Source organism: Schistocerca americana, chromosome 4, assembly GCF_021461395.2.
Source record: "Schistocerca americana isolate TAMUIC-IGC-003095 chromosome 4, iqSchAmer2.1, whole genome shotgun sequence".
Lineage (NCBI taxonomy): Eukaryota > Metazoa > Arthropoda > Insecta > Orthoptera > Acrididae > Schistocerca > Schistocerca americana.
This window is the reverse complement of record NC_060122.1, coordinates 386,191,399-386,208,587: the sequence shown is the minus strand read 5'-3', so window position 1 is coordinate 386,208,587 and position 17,189 is coordinate 386,191,399. Positions and strand designations below refer to the sequence as shown.

Here is a 17,189-nt window from a genome sequence, read left to right as displayed (position 1 = left end):
AGCCCAACACCTTAACCGTTCCGCCACCTTTTTTTTTTTTTTTTTTTTTTTTTTTTTTTTTTTTTTTTTTTTTTAACCGCTGTTCTTTATTGCGAAAAAGCAGTTCGTGAGATTGAAACAAACACCTTTCCTTGCTATCGCCTGAATTAGGAGTCTTATTGCTTGTTTGGTTTAATTAATAGGATATGAAGCAATTGGTACAAAGAATGCTTTTTCCAAACTTTCTATAAAAGAAAGTCTGCTATCAAGACATTGCTTTTGTTCTATTACTTTATTTATGACTGCCGTATGATTTTTTTGTCTGCTCAAAATAGTTTTGCCACTGAAAATCTGGTAATTTGTTTGTCTGCAAAAAAATGCAGCCACTGCTACCACACTGGCAGCAGCAGTAGTTTGGTAGGTAAATTCAGTAAGACTCAATCAGAATACCCCATTCACAATACAACCTCTGTGTGGGACATAGGAGCCGCTACAGTCTGGTTTGAAGAAGTCGGGGTAAAGTGCCTATGAAAGTTCCGTGGCGCCTGAGAGTAAAGTGATGTCTTCTTTGTTTGTTCGAGTGCCCAGAGGCACATCTAAGCAGACCATCCTCCTCTAGCGGGTTGCTGTCTGTCATCCGCCACTTTGGCTTTAGAGCATCTCCAGACCAGCTGCTGTAGGACACCGAAAATCTTGCTGTTTTTCTCGTGTGTAGGACAGTGCTTCGAATTCTGTTTGTGTAATTGTTATGACTTTCTGTCTGTGATTAAACACCAGCGTGTGCTTCGAAAAGTGAGGGAAAAATAATCTCCCTGAGTCCAGCAGCAGCAGGTAGAAAGTATGCCCACTCACTATTTCAGAAAATTGGTGAACACCACAGCAGCTGTAGAACATAGAAATTTTTCTCTCTCTCTGGCAGTGCTTTGAAACAAGCAGCTAAAACTTGAAATGTGGTCAGCGTCTTGTTTTTAAATTTACAGATATTTATTTTGGCTTCCAGATACCATAGTTTCGGCGTGTAAAATCAGATATTGCAGCTGAAATCGGTTTCAGGATCTGTTTCCCATAAAAGAATTTCAGTGAGGTTTTACTAGTGTGCAACAATCTGTTTTTAGAATTAGTATTTCAGTGTGGCGGTATCCACGCAAAATTGAGGCAAACAACTGCGCAGCTAAGTTTGTCGAAAATGTTTACAGATGTATTCAGTTGGATTTAGTAACTCCTGAATCAGCGTGGGCTCAGAGACAAGGGTATTTCCCACAAAAGCGCGCGAAATGTCTCAGGGACGGTTACACAAGTATGTCGCGATCTTCTTTTAGAGTCTGTGTTCAATTGTGGCGGTAGTGGTATTCCTCGGAATAAAACTGGTAATTGTTTAAATGTTCTCATGTCATCTGCAAAGCTCACTCTCTCTCTCTCTCTCTCTCTCTCTCTCTCTCTCTCTTTGCGGTGTGGTACATTTAGTTCTTGTGATATAATCAAGTTATGTATATGGCAATATTCCGGTTAGGTTAGGTTAGTGGTGTTTAACGTCCTGTCGACAACGAGGTCATTAGAGACGGAGCGCAAGCTCGGGTTAGGGAAGGATGGGGAAGGAAATCGGCCGTGCCCGTTCAAAGGAACCATCCCGGCATTTGCCTGAAACGATTTAGGGAAATCACGGAAAACCTAAATCAGGATGGCCGGGATTGAACCGTCGTCCTCCCGAATGCGAGTCCAGTGTGCTAACCACTGCGCCTCCTCGCTCGGTGGCAATATTCCGCAACACCAGATGTAACAACTCCTGAAGCAGTTCATGTTCAATGACAAAGGGTATCCGTGCGCCGGTAAGGGAAGGAAGAACGCCGCAGGTATTTCCAACATGGCTGCAAGTGCTTAGTTGACGGACCTGCGACTAACGCATGACTGTGATGTACGCAGGTGCGCTGCCTGGCAGTACGTTGTCTCTCTTCCAGCTTGTTGCAGAGACTCTGGAGTGAAGATCTTGAATCTTGTACTTCAGAAGTCTGACTATCTCGTCTTTTATGGAATTATCTATGGTTACAGCACGCGAATTTATCAGCATGAGTTGTGAAGCATAACTTAGTCACATCTACATTATTTCATGAAGTGTATTCATCTTCACCAAATATAATTGCAATTGACACAATCCTCAGATGCTAATATACCATTTTGTCTCCAGCACAGACATCTCGTCTGTTGAACACAGTAAACAGTTACGTCTGTCCCCATAGTCCAACAGCTAGACACAGACTGAGTTCTTTTCCCACGATTTTTCCCCAGACCGCCATCTTGGGTGACAGCACATTGCTGTGAACTAGGTCAGTAGCAGTATGGACCTCGTGGTAAACACACTTGATGGAGCTACTGTCTATGGTAACTCAAATTGTTTAAATAAGCGATGCAGAGCCCATCACACAGCGTCCTTTTCCTGCCAATTCCCTGATTGAGAAGGGGAGGGGAAGGGGAGTAGGTAGGAGAGAGGGTTACACTAGTGGAAGTAGCCCAGTTGACCCATTCTCCAGCCAATGTTTGAACTTCCACCATGACATTAATGTGATATTGCCACATCTATAGCTGCCATCTTCGATCCGCCACCTTGAATAAATTTGGCAACAACGAAACATGGGGTTGTGCCGCCTTTGTGCCACTACTGGTAACACCTTTCGTGGATGGTTAGGATTGAAACAAAGACTGCATATATGACTACAATACGAAGAATCAATCGAAACGGAACACTGAGCCAGTAGCTACATCATCAATGTGAAAGACGATTTTAAATGGATAGACCAACAATCACCTTCAGTCAGTTGTTTGGGGATGCTCCACAATGCCTCAAAACTCTTCCTGTTTCCACATGTTGTGACTGTCTTTTATTTAAAATCACCCCATGTGTGTACTGTGGGAGCAACGACAAAATAATTTACACCATGCGATGTCTACTTTTCTATGAGAGCCAATGGAATCAAAATGTGTTAATGTCAGTTTAGAACCTTGAAGTCAAGGAGGAGAAAAAAAATGTATGGCTGTGTGCAAAGCTGTGTCATAAATTGCTTGGATGTGTTACAGCAGAGAGAGAGAGAGAGAGAGAGAGAGAGAGAGAGAGAGAGAGAGAGAGAGAACAATATATCAAATAAAAACACAGGGGCCCTCTCTTGCAACTGAGAATATAGTTTGTGGAGTATGGTGGAGTATGGTCCTCCCCCTACAGTACAGGTGATGACACTGTATACCGGTCTGTGCAAGTGACTGAGGGCATAAATACCTGTATATTTAATGGAGGGTCAGCTCATCTGCTTGATGCTAGCACATCATCTACTGGATGATGTTAGTGGAGTTTTATAGTTCATTGTTTTTCATTCTCTGTTACAGGTACAAAATAACGATGGTAGAGAGAATGCTTTGGTGACAGTCCTGAACGCACCCTGAGGGATGCAGATCACCTTTGGACTGCAGTACCTGTATGTACACTACTTGCCATTAAAATTGCTACACCACGAAGATGACGTGCTGCAGACGGGAAATTTAACCGACAGGAAAAAGATGCTGTGATATGCAAATGATTAGCTTTTCAGAGCATTCATACAAGGCTGGCGCCGGTGGCGACACCTACAACGTGCTGACATAAAAAAAGGTTCCAACTGATTTCTCATACACAAACAGCACTTGACCGGCGTTGCCTGGTAAAACGTTGTTGTGATGCCTCGTGTAAGGAGGAGCCATGCGTACCATCACGTTTCCGACTTTGATAAAGGTTGGATTGTAGCCTATCGCGATTGCGGTTTATCGTATCACGACATTGCTGCTCGCGTTGGTCGAGATCCAATAACTGTTAGCAGAATATGGAATCGGTGGATTCAGGAGGGTAATACAGAACGCCGTGCTGGATCCCAACGGCCTCGTATCACTAGCAGTCGCGATGACAGGTATCTTATCCGCATGGCTGTAACGGATAGTGCAGCCACGTCTCAATCCCTGAGTCAACAGATGGGGACGTTTGCAAGACAACAACCATCTGCACGAACAGTTCGACGACGTTTGCAGCAGCATGGACTATCAGCTCGGAGACCATGGCTGCAGTTACCCTTGACGCTGCATCACAGACAGGAGCGCCTGCGGTGGTGTACTTAACGACGAACCTGGGTGCACGTATCGCAAAACGTCACTTTTTCCGATGAATCCAGGTTCTGTTTACAGCATCATGATGGTCGCATCCGTGTTTGGCGACATCGCGGTGAACGCACATTGGAAGCTTGTATTCGTCATCGTCATACTGGCGTATCACTCGGCGTGATGGTTTGGGGTGCCATTGGTTACCCCTCTCGGTAACCTCTTGTTCGCATGGACGGCACTTTGAACAGCGGACGTTACATTTCAGATGTGTTACGACCCATGGCTCTACCATTCATTCTATCCCTGCGAAACCCTACATTTCAGCAGTACAATGCACGACCGCATGTTGCAGGTCCTGTACGGGGCTTTCTGGATACAGAAAATGTTCCACTACTGCGCTGGCCAGCACATTCTCCAGATCTCTCAGCAATTGAAAACGTTTGGTCAATGGTGGCCGAGCAACTGGCTCGTCACAATATGCCAGTCACTACTCTTGATGAACTGTGGTATAGTGTTGAAGCTGCATGGGCAGCTGTACCTGCACACGCCATCCAAGCTTTGTTCGACTCAATGCCCAGGCGTATCAAGGCCATTATTACGGCCAGAGGTGGTTGTTCTGGGTACTGATTTCTCAGGATCTATGCACCCAAATTGCGTGAAAATGTAATCACATGTCAGTTCTAGTATAATATATTTGTCCAACGAATACCCGTTTACCACCTGCATTTCTTCTTGGTGTAGCAATTTTAATGGCCAGTAGTGTAGGTTGGAGACACACCACAATGCGGTAGCAAAATCCTCATCCTTTGGAAGCGTTCCACAGTGCTGCAAAGCTCTTCCACTTTCTGTATGTAGTGACTGTCTTTTATTTACAATTATCTAGTGTGTGTGTGTTGTGGGAGGAAGTTTCGTTTGGCTTTGGCATTACACATCATGTACTATTGGGGGAACTACGACAACATGTTCCTATTTCCACCGAAACTTCTAAACATGGTCCTGTTGTGCTAAGTCCGTTCACGCTTTACTACCCAAGTTGCAGAAGGTGGTAGATATTACACTCTCTGACTTCTGTTCATTCTGATTTAAACTGGAACGATCACATGGACAAAGCTACAGAGACTAAGGAACAGATACAAGATGCATAGGGGCTACCTTTGAAGTTTTACTGTGGCAGGTAGGTTCAGAAAAGGTGACATGTTTCGAGATTTGAGGATGCCATGAATATGATTCACTAGTGGCTGTAACCATTAGAAGAATTTTTCATATGATCCAATGCAGGTATGGGGTTGAATGGAAAGGCTTGATTCCAAATCGCAGACAGCATTTCTACTAGAAAGCGTATCACTATTTTGTACATTTCTTACGACCACAACCCAGCGCTGCATTCTTTTTTTAAATGATTCTCTGTCATGATATTGAGATAGAATGTGTTACAAATACTGGAGAAATATGTGGCAGCGGAATGAAGGAGTTGCAAATACCGGCTTCATACCAGGTTCCTTAACCAAATCACTTTCTAAATCCAGTGATTTTATTAGCTTACACCGCAGGCAACGTGCACCTGCACTATTAAGCTGTTGATACACACCCCAGCGATCACCATCTTATCAGAGGTTCTCAAACTTTCAACCTCTGCCCCCCCCCCCACACACACACACTCACAAGGAAAATAGTATCAGGTCCCCAGCCCTTTGTTATTAAAATAGTCATATTTTAAATTTTTTCCTTATTACGTTTCGCAAAGTCGATTTAAAAGGATTTTACGTAGCAAAAAGCAAAATTAACAGGACTTATTATAATGAAAATATGGAACAAATTTTTTACCTTGACCACTTTTTCATTTATTTAGAAACAACGACATGAACATTATTTAAAATTCAGCAAACAAGAATTACAAGAGCAATAAAAATTTAAATTAAAAAGTTCAGTGTGATGGGTGAGGTTGATTTTGAGAACAATGTTTCTCAAGACTTGGAGGAATAGAAGAAAGAGTCGATCGAAGTTTTTTGTTTACATTTAGCTTTGAACAATAGTTCAACCCCAAAGATGACACAGCTGAAAACCCAGACGAGTGCAGTACGTTGTTGCGACAGGAATCAGGATCTTTGTTGGATTTTGGCTTAGCGTTGGGAAGTCCTTGCTAAAGTGTATTCAAAATTCGAACAAAGACACTTCATTAAATTTACTCGTCATTGAAGTATCACAAGTGAGTTCAATAACTTGTTCTTGCTCTTTTATGTTTACAGATGATTGTCGAGGAGCCCGCATCTCGTGGTCGTGCGGTAGCGTTCTCTCTTCCCACGCCCGGGTTCCCGGGTTCGATTCCCGGCGGGGTCTGGGATTTTCTCTGCCTCGTGATGGCTGGGTGTTGTGTGATGTCCTTAGGTTAGTTAGGTTTAAGTAGTTCTAAGTTCTAGGGGACTGATGACCATAGATGTTAAGTCCCATAGTGCTCAGAGCCATTTGAACCATGGTCGAGGATCATTTATGAATCGATTTTTAATCTAATTAAATTTATCGAAATAATTGCAGAAATATTTCTCGAATTGAACTTTTAATGTTGCAAGATGATAAAGAAAGTAAGCTTTTATCACTTTAGAAGTATCACATTATCTGTATCCTCTAACAGTGACACCATAGTACGGATCATATCTAGTATGCCACTCTCCATCCGGTTTTGCTGCAGCTCTAATTTCTTTATAAACGTCTTCACCTTTTCGTTTCAAGATAGTACAGTAGCCTGATTACCTTCATGTGAAGTGTTAAGAATATTTAGTTTCTCAAAAATATCAGTGAGGTAAGCCTTTTTAAATAAACATCTCAGTTTGAGAATGAGATTTTCACTCTGCAGCGGAGTGTGCGCTGATATGAAACTTCCTGGCAGATTAAAACTGTGTGCACGACCGAGACTCGAACTCGGAACCTTTGCCTTTCGCGGGCAAGTGCTCTACCAACTGAGCTACCGAAGCACGACTCACACCCGGTACTCACAGCTTTACTTCTGCCAGTACCTCGTCTCCTACCTTCCAAACTTTACAGAAGCTCTCCTGCGAACCTTGCAGAACTAGCACTCCTGAAAGAAAGGATATTGCGGAGACATGGCTTAGCCACAGCCTGGGGGATGTTTCCAGAATGAGATTTTCACTCTGCAGCGGAGTGTGCGCTGATATGAAACTTCCTGGCAGATTAGAACTGTGTGCCCGACCGAGACTCGAACTCGGAACCTTTGCCTTTCGCGGGCAAGTGCTCTACCAACTGAGCTACCGAAGCACGACTCACGCCCGGTACTCACAGCTTTACTTCTGCCAGTACCTCGTCTCCTACCTTCCAAACTTTACAGAAGCTCTCCTGCGAACCTTGCAGAACTAGCACTCCTGAAAGAAAGGATATTGCGGAGACATGGCTTAGCCACAGCCTGGGGGATGTTACCAGAATGAGATTTTCACTCTGCAGCGGAGTGTGCGCTGATATGAAACTTCCTGGCAGATTAAAACTGTGTGCCCGACCGAGACTCGAACTCGGACCTTTGCCTTTCGCGGGCAAGTGCTCTACCAACTGAGCTACCGAAGCACGACTCACGCCCGGTACTCACAGCTTTACTTCTGCCAGTACCTCGTCTCCTACCTTCCAAACTTTACAGAAGCTCTCCTGCGAACCTTGCAGAACTAGCACTCCTGAAAGAAAGGATATTGCGGAGACATGGCTTAGCCACAGCCTGGGGGATGTTACCAGAATGAGATTTTCACTCTGCAGCGGAGTGTGCGCTGATATGAAACTTCCTGGCAGATTAAAACTGTGTGCCCGACCGAGACTCGAACTCGGACCTTTGCCTTTCGCGGGCAAGTGCTCTACCAACTGAGCTACCGAAGCACGACTCACGCCCGGTACTCACAGCTTTACTTCTGCCAGTACCTCGTCTCCTACCTTCCAAACTTTACAGAAGCTCTCCTGCGAACCTTGCAGAACTAGCACTCCTGAAAGAAAGGATATTGCGGAGACATGGCTTAGCCACAGCCTGGGGGATGTTACCAGAATGAGATTTTCACTCTGCAGCGGAGTGTGCGCTGATATGAAACTTCCTGGCAGATTAAAACTGTGTGCCCGACCGAGACTCGAACTCGGACCTTTGCCTTTCGCGGGCAAGTGCTCTACCAACTGAGCTACCGAAGCACGACTCACGCCCGGTACTCACAGCTTTACTTCTGCCAGTACCTCGTCTCCTACCTTCCAAACTTTACAGAAGCTCTCCTGCGAACCTTGCAGAAGGAGAGCTTCTGTAAAGTTTGGAAGGTAGGAGACGAGGTACTGGCAGAAGTAAAGCTGTGAGTACCGGGCGTGAGTCGTGCTTCGGTAGCTCAGTTGGTAGAGCACTTGCCCGCGAAAGGCAAAGGTCTCGAGTTCGAGTCTCGGTCGGGCACACAGTTTTAATCTGCCAGGAAGTTTCATATCAGCGCACACTCCGCTGCAGAGTGAAAATCTCATTCTGGAAACATCCCCCAGGCTGTGGCTAAGCCATGTCTCCGCAATATCCTTTCTTTCAGGAGTGCTAGTTCTGCAAGGTTCGCAGGAGAGCTTCTGTAAAGTTTGGAAGGTAGGAGACGAGGTACTGGCTGAAGTAAAGCTGTGAGTACCGGCCGTGAGTCGTGCTTCGGTAGCTCAGTTGGTAGAGCACTTGCCCGCGAAAGGCAAAGGTCCTGAGTTCGAGTCTCGGTCGGGCACACAGTTTTAATCTGCCAGGAAGTTTCATATCAGCGCACACTCCGCTGCAGAGTGAAAATCTCATTCTGGAAACATCCCCCAGGCTGTGGCTAAGCCATGTCTCCGCAATATCCTTTCTTTCAGGAGTGCTAGTTCTGCAAGGTTCGCAGGAGAGCTTCTGTAAAGTTTGGAAGGTAGGAGACGAGGTACTGGCAGAAGTAAAGCTGTGAGTACCGGGCGTGAGTCGTGCTTCGGTAGCTCAGTTGGTAGAGCACTTGCCCGCGAAAGGCAAAGGTCCCGAGTTCGAGTCTCGGTCGGGCACACAGTTTTAATCTGCCAGGAAGTTTTAACATCTCAGTTGTTGAAACAGTCTGCCAAAGAGTGACTTCTCTCCGTTCAAAAACAGAATACCTCATCCCTCAGTTCAAAGATTCTATTCAATACTTTACCCCTTGAATGTCATCGAACATTACTAAAAACAGAGCAACTGAGTGTGTACAGAAAAGCCATCTCCTCACGCAGCACTTTAAAAAACCTCGAATTTATAGATTTTGCTTTAATAATGTCAAATGTTTGTATAACCGTTTGCAGAACTTCATGAAGCAGTGGACGAAGTTATTTAGCGACTAGAGCTTCCTGATGTATCATGCAGTGAGTCCATAGAGAATCAGGAGCTACAGCTTTAACTTTCGCTTGCAATACATCATGAGTACCAGACACTGAGCGAGCTCCGTCTGTGCATACTCCAATGCACCTATTCCATGAAATACCGTTTTGATTTTAAAAAAAGGTATTGAGCATATCAAAAAGGCTTTCCGCTGTAGCTGTTTTCAGTATCGGCTCACAGAAAAGAAACCCCTCTCAAATGTTAAATTCATCAAGGAAAGGAACATAAGCAATCAAATGAGCATCTTTGTTGAGATTCAGTTGCTTCGTCCACCTGAAGTGCAAAATAGTTGTTGCGTAATTTATCGATTTACTGCTCTAGTAAATCGTCAGATGTGTCTAAAATTCTTCTGTGCACCTTGACATTAGAGTCAGGAATACTTTTCAACTGTTGAGCGAATGAGTCGCCAAACATTGTTGAGTACATCAATCGCTGCTGGTAAAACCAGAGTTTCTGCAACCGTGTGTGGGTTCTTGCATTTAGCAATTGTATGAGAAATCTGGTAAAAGGCTAAAAGGCCCTTAGACGTCACATTCGTAGTTCTAGCAAAGTTCTTCTGGGTAGATAATAAAACATTTAGTTTCCTGATAAAAAAATCTTTTGGTTTTCCTGTTAATTCAGGATGTTTGGTTTCAAGACATCTCTTTAACTTGTTAAATGTCATGCCGTCAGCAGCTAAAATCGTTATACAAACTACACACTGCGGACTTTCTTCACCATTGATTGTCCTTCCCCTCTGCCAGTTGACGGACCACTGCTGTCTTGATGTTTGTCAGTAATCAGGAACCGCTTCATACTGCAGTCAAGTCTATCTCGCGAAGTCTATAAGACTATAATTATAGTCGTCGCTATAAGGATGCGTTCTGATACATGAGTTAAACCTTGCACTGCGCGGTATAGTTATGGAAATAGTAATAGCACAGGCGACAAAGGGTATTCCGCCGACTATCGAAGGAAGCAACGCCACCTAGGCTTATGTATGTACGAGAGTCTGGTGGTTGATACCTATATGCAGGCTGCAGAAGTTGTGATTTTTTATGGTGCAAGATACATATTGTATGTTTACTAAATCGATATAGCATGTGGTGATATAATCCGGTTGGAGATCGGTTTCATGCTAAAAAAAGTTTGAAGCTTTCCTCGTCAGCAGCAGAGCAGTGCAGTGCAATTGCTGAAATGTCTTTTCTTCCGTAGTTCATGATCCATGGACCACTTTTGTATGGTTTTACTGTCAGTACAATATAGTTGCTTTTTTTTTAGGTCTGTATGGAATAGTTATGACGCTGAAAGACTCGTGCTGGCAGCAGCAGTTTGGCGGGTTTCAAACCAAAAACTTCAAGCTTTCCTCGACAGCAGCAGATTAGTGTAATTGAGGATTTGTCGTTCTGCATTTCATGTGGTGTGGACCATTTTTGAAGGGTTTAGCTGTCAGTGCAAAATGACTGCTGTATGTTTTTCTCGATCTGTAAAAAATACTTTTCCCGCTAAAAGTCTCGTCTTCAGATAATGGTGGACAGTGCTCCCACACTGGCAGCAGTTTGACAGGTAAATTAAGTAAGAGCCAGTCAGAATTCTCCACTCAGAATGCTCCACTCACAAGACTTAATTTCTACAGGTCTTAGGAATCTCTACAGACTCGTTCAAACAAGACGGGGGAAACGTATCTACGGAAAGGTCAGTGACGTCTGAGAGTAACGCGATGTCTTCGTTGTTTGAGTATTCAGAGACATGTCCAAGCAGACCATCCAGATTTGGAGGGTTACTGTCCCGCATTTGCCATTGTGGCTTCAGAGCATCTTCAGACCAGCAGCTGTAGGACATCGAACATTCGCCGAACATTGCAGCCATTTTTCTCGTCTGTAGGGCAGTACTTCGAATTCCATTAGTGTAATTGTTCTGATCCTATTGTTTGTGCTAACACAACAGTGCGCACTTCGAGAAGTGAGGAAAATAACGTTCCTAACTCCTGCAGCAAATATAAAAAACGAAGCCCACTCACTGTTTCCGAAAAGTGATGAATTCCACAGCAGCCTCTCTCTCTCTCTCTATCTCTCTCTCTCTCTGGCAGTGCCTTCAAGCAAGCAGACAGAGCTCTAAAAGTGTTGAGCGTCCTGTTTAGAGTTTCAGAGATATGTATTTTGACTTCCAAAAACCATCGTTTTGGCGTGTAAAATCAGATATTGTGGCTGATATGGGTTTCAGGATCTGTTTCCCACGAAGATGTGTGAAGTGTCTCAGGGTGGTTTCTCATGTGTGCAGGGATCTTTTTAGAGCCCGTGCTCGAGTGTGGCAATATACATCACAAAATTGCGGCAAACCACTGTGCCGAGATCTTTTTTGAAAGTGTATCTACAGACATATTCAGCTGGATTTAATAAATCCTGAAGCATCTCATGCTCAAAGACAAGGATATTTTCCACAAAAGCGTCCTAAGTATCTCTGGGGTGGTTTCAAAAGTGTGCTACGATTTTTTAGAGTCTGTGTTCAAGTGTGGCTCTGGTGGTAAACCTTGGAATTGTTTAAATATTCTCGTATCGTTTGGATGCTCTCTCTCTCTCTCTCTTTATACAGTGGTACATTTTTTTCCTGTAACATCTTCAAGATATGTATGTGGCAATTTTCTGCAACACCTGGTATAATAACTCCTGAAGCAGATTATGTTCAGTGACCAGGGACATCTGTGCACTGGGGATGAGGAAGGAGGAAAACTGCGGGTATTTTCAATGCGACAGGAAGTGATTAGTGCGTGGTCCTGCTGCTACCACAGGGCCGTGCTGTAAACCGGCGCAGAGACAATTGGGGCAGGGAGCCTGGCGCGTTGCTTCTATTCCAGCTGGGTGCAGAGACTCTGGGATGAACATCTTCATCAAATATCACTGCTATCGACACATCCCTCAGATCCATGCTTACAGCTAACATACTCCTTCTTTTTCAGCACATACATCACATCCATTGGACACAGTAAACAATTACATCCGTCCTCCCAGCCCAGCAGCTAGACACAGACTGAGTCTTTTTCAGCCATTTTTTCCCCAAACCGCCAACTTGGATTATGTCACGGTAGGACAGAGAAGGAGGGCCGACAGTGCCCTCAGGGGATGATATTGTGAACTAGGTCAGCTGGTCTCTGGACCTCATGGTGAACACTGAGCTACTGTCCATGACAATCAAAATTGTTTGAATTAACAATGCATACTTATGTCCATCCTATTCAGCAGGCCAACACAGACTGAGTCCTTTTCCCGTCCAGTTGCATGGTGCAGCCATGTGGTCTGAGGCGTCTTGCCACTGTCTGCATGCCTCCCCACCATCAGAGGATCGAGTCTTCCCTCCGGCATGGAAGTGTGTGTTGTCTTTAGTGTAAGTTAATTTAAGTTAGATTAAATAGTGCATACGATTAGGGACCGATGACCTAAGCAGTTTGGTCCCATAAGACCCTACCAAACATTTCCAAATTTTTGCCTACGAATTTCCAGTTTGGCGAAAGAAGGGGAGGGTTTAATGCATACAAAATAAAGACTTACATCCACCCTATCCAACAGCACAGCACAGACGGGTGTCCTTCTCCTGTCAATTTCCAGTTGGGGGAGGGGTAGGGGGGAGGGGGTTGGGAGGGGGGTTAGGTTAGTGGATGTAGCCCAAATGACCATTTTTCACGCCAAAATTTGAGCTTACCACCAAAATTTGAACTTCCCACAATGACGACGCAGTGTGTTGCTGCCGTCTTGGACCCGCCATCTAGAATAAATTTGGCAAAAATGCAGGCTGGTGTGATGCTGATCTTGCCCTGCTACTCACCTCATATTAATCCATGTGATTTCTAGCTGCAGGGTCAACTGAAACATGTTGTCTCCAGTACTCCATGTATGAACAGAACTGAACTGTAGGCAGGCATTGCACATTGCATTCTGAAAGTGACCCCAGACACATTCTGATCTGCTGTGGAACATGCTTTTTCCGTATTTCATCTTATGGCTGAAAATGGTGAAAAGAATGTCGAAAATGTCTTGTGCCAGTCTGACGACAGTTAGAAACCGTTGTTATCTTCCTTTAAAACCCAACGTCATTTTCCTTTTTATGCAGTTTTTTGCCTCAGGACAATTAAAAACTGATTTTTCGTATCCGATATAATACGACCGCCGATAAGCTGACCTGACTAGCAGTGCCACAACTGTTGGCTGCTGAACTTGTGCAGTCATGTACATTGAACAATAAAGACAGTGTAATGTGCAACTCCAACTACAGCCATCATATTGCGAGTCATCTGTCTTATGCAATGTTTACAGCTTCACTGGGGAATTTAGGTACTAACGAACTGAGGTTCTCTTTAAAATTCTTGAATGCATCACGAGGGGCGAGTCTGGCGGTCGACAGAAGGATAGAGTTACAAGTGTATACCCACAGACAAGTCCTAATGTTGCTCAAACCTTCTCACATGCAATTTGGATTTCTATCTTCGTGGGTTTGAGTTTCTTGTCTACTGAAACAAACAAAACACCTCTTTACACCTCTTTTTCCCAGTAGTCTGTCCCATTGATAAACGCTTCCCAATAAATCTCTCTACTGAGTATTTCAGGTTTCAATCAGTTTTCTGTACTTAGTATTACCTGAGCTTCACTGGTTTTCAGGAACGTTTCAAAACCTAGCACAGTGTTGCGAATGATTCAGCAGTTATGCACTAGCATTTTAATACTGTCGCCTGAGAGAAGGGTTTCTTTGGATCTTACACCGATGCTTCTGGGTCTCTTACAGCTCTTACACTGCTGAGCCAAAGAAACTGTTACACGTGCCTAATATCGTATTGGGCCCCCACGAGAACGTGGAAGTTCCGCAACACGGTTTGGTATGGACTAGACCAATGTCTGAAATAGTGCTGGAGGGAACTGGCACGATGAATCCTGCAGGGCTGTCCATAAATCCATAAGAATACAAAGGGGTGGAGATCTATTCTGAACAGCACATAACAAGGCATCCCAGAGACGTTAAATAATGTTCATGTCTGGGGACATGGTAGCCAGCGGAAGTGTTTAAACTCAGAAGAGTGTTCCTGGCGCCACTCTATAGCAATTCAGGATTTGTGTGATGTCGCATTGTCCCGCTAGAAATGTCAATGTCCATCGGAATGCACAATGTACATGAGAGGATGCAGGTGATCAGACAGGATACTTACATACGCGTCACCTGACAGTCGTATCTAGATGTATCAGAGGTCCCACATCACTCCAACTGCGCGCGCGCCACACCATTACAGAGCCTCCACCAGAATGAAGAGTCCCCTGCTGACATGCAGGGTCCATGGTTTCATGAGGATGTCCCCATACCCGTACACGTTCATCCACTCTATAAAATTTGAAACGAGATTCGTCCGACCAGGCAACATGTTTCCAGTCATCAACCGTCCAATGTCGGTACTGGCGGGCCCAGGCGAGGCGTCAAGCTTTGTGTCATCCAGTCATCAAAGGTACATGAGCGGTCCTACGGCTCCAAAAGCCCATATCGATGATATTTAGTTGAATGGTTCATACGCTGACACTTGTTGAGGGCCCAGTGTTCAAATCTGCAGCAATTTACGGAAGGGTTGCAATCCTGTGACGTTGAACGATTCTCTTTAGTAGTCGTTCGTCCTGTCCTTGCAGAATCTTTTTCCAGCCGCAGCGATGTCGGCGATTTGATGTTTTATAGGATTCCTGACATTCGCGGCGCACTCGTGAAATGGTCGTAGGGGAAAATCCCCACTTGTTCGCTGTCTCGGTGGTGCCGTGTCCCATCGCTCGTGCACCGACTATAACACCACGTTTAAACTCACTTAAATCTTGATAACCTGCCACTGTAGCGCAGTCACCGATCTAACAGCTGGGCCAGACCCTCGTCTTATATAGGCTTTGTCGACCGCAGCGCCGTATTCTGCCGTTTTACTAATGTCTGTATTTGAATGTGCATGCCTACATCTGTTTCCTTGCCGCTTCGGTGTATTATGTGGACTGCATGGAGAGTCAGTTTCTCAAAAAAACCTCACGTTCATTCAACACATATTCAGGTACACTGATTCAGTTACTTGGGTAGCAGCCTCTGACGTGTAGAGGACACCCGAGACACTTGGGGGAGGGCTTACGTTTCGGGACAGTGCAGCGCAAGTCTAGGAAGTAACTGCCTAGCTTGTACATAACCTTCACAGGCTCTGGTTTAAACCTTCCTTTAATCCTTCAACGCACCACAGAACGTGGGGGCCGTTATCAGTTCTGGGAAGAATGTTGCATACTAACCTTCTCTGCTGGGTTCTGGAATGATCTAAGTATGACATCAGAAACCAGACGACAGGCATCGTTTCTCCAAACGAACGCCACTATCTGCAGTTGGTACAACTTGTTCCTTGAATGACTGCCGAAATAACCTCTTCAGCATTTCGAATAAGATCCACAGGTAGACACACTGAGGGCACATGATGTTCTTTCCCATCGCATGCTGAGAGTTCTCTAAGTGGTAGCATTATGTGCCACATGTTTTTAACTGCCGATAATAAATAGAGCTCTATCCTTTTACGTTTACCTCCCCTTGACTCAGGTTACAGCGTTTTCCCAACAGATGAAGTGAGTCTCACTGGCCTAGTTTCTGTTTCAATGGATGACAGCTTCTCGAACTTGTAGCTTGTCCTTTAAATCAATTATAATAGCAGATACTCGCTGATATACACATTGATATCGGCATCGCTGAGATATTTTATCGGCAAAGTAATTATTACTATGTATATCCGGATCAGCACCGTCCTGTAAATTTAGTAATTTGGTTAGATAGAATTTCTCCTCCAGGGCACTTTTTATTTTTGATCAGTTACCAGAACGCCCCAGGGGAACTTGACAGTGTGGATTTCAGATAGATGCAAAAACAGAGTGATCATGAAGTAACAGTTTTGGAATCGAAGTTGGTACGTATGGCAAGGTGGGGGGGATAATCATCAACGGAGACTTTTTTAAAAAATCAAGCTTGATAATCTGTACCCTCATAAGTTGGCTCACGCTGTACTATAGTACTATATACGTAAAAAAATGAACAATGCTGGCACAAAAACTACTGATTTTCCTTTCAAGGTTAGTATATCAACTAAAGATTCCATTTGGTAAGAACTGATAATGAGACAAAGTAAGTTTCTGATTAGTGGCTGATGTACACTATGTGATCAAAAGTATCCGGGCACCTGGCTGAAAATGACTTACAAGTTCGTGAAGCCCACCATCGGTAATGCTGGATTTCAATATCGTGTTGGCCCACTCTCTCAGGATTACGTTCATTCAGCTGCTGGAAGGTTTCTTGTAGAATGGCAGCCCATTCTTCATGGAGTGCTGCACTGAGGAGAGGTATGGATGTCGTTAGGTGAGGCCTGGCACGAAGTCGACGTTCCAAAACATCCCAAAAGTGCTCTAAAGGATTCAGGTCAGGACTCCCTGCAGGCCAGTCGATTACAGGGATGTTATTGTCGTGTAACCAGTCCGCCACAGGCCGTGTATTATCAACAGGTGCTCGATCGTGTTTAAAGATGCAATTGCCATCCCCAAATTTCTCTTCAATAGTGGGAAGCAAGAAGGTGCTTACAACATCAGTATAGGCCTGTGCTGTAACAGGATCACTCAAAACAACAAGAGGTGCAAGCCCCCTCCACGCAAATCACGACCACACCATAACACCACAGCCTCCGAATTTTACTGCTGGCGCTACACACACTAGCAGATGACATTCA

The 17,189-nt window shown here is 44.5% G+C and overlaps 1 protein-coding gene across 1 annotated transcript in view; it reads right to left on the bottom strand.

The window, feature by feature from the left end:
* Positions 1–17,189, bottom strand: part of LOC124613986 (methyl farnesoate epoxidase-like) — a 326,569-nt gene that overhangs the window by 97,925 nt on the left and 211,455 nt on the right. The window lies entirely within an intron of this gene.